Raw genomic sequence first — 527 nt, 5'->3', positions numbered from 1 at the left:
GCACTTACCGCGGAACTACGGTACACATCAGGATTACGAACCAACCCTCAGAACTGCGTTAAGATTATCAATGCGGTAAGGAGACACCGATTTACAAGTCCTCAAACGCTGCAAGTATAGTATTCCCCAACTCTGCCAGCATCTTACCATTATTTACAAAAGTTTATTCACCAACAAAATCACTATACGATAATAAATACATAACTATTTATAGTTTCAAATTAAAATGCCATTATCTACAACACACTCGAAGCCTCTGATGGATTTTCCCATCTCATTAACACAAGCCCTGTTAATACTGTCTATGACCAAAACCATCATCTTTCAACACCGTCCCACTGGGAACAGCATCAGACAACTCCAAACTTCCAAAAGAAGCACAATGATCCTCCACTGCCGGCCCATTGTCTCCCAGACACGCCCGGCAACTTAAAATTATCCTTATCACAATCAAGAGGAAATCTGCAGATGCTGGAAGTCCGAACAACACACACAAAATGCTGGCGGAAACGCCGACTGTACTTTTC

The sequence above is a fragment of the Mobula birostris genome, chromosome 27 (genome assembly GCF_030028105.1).
Source record: "Mobula birostris isolate sMobBir1 chromosome 27, sMobBir1.hap1, whole genome shotgun sequence".
Taxonomy (NCBI): Eukaryota; Metazoa; Chordata; class Chondrichthyes; order Myliobatiformes; family Myliobatidae; genus Mobula; species Mobula birostris.
This window is presented reverse-complemented; position numbering follows the sequence as displayed.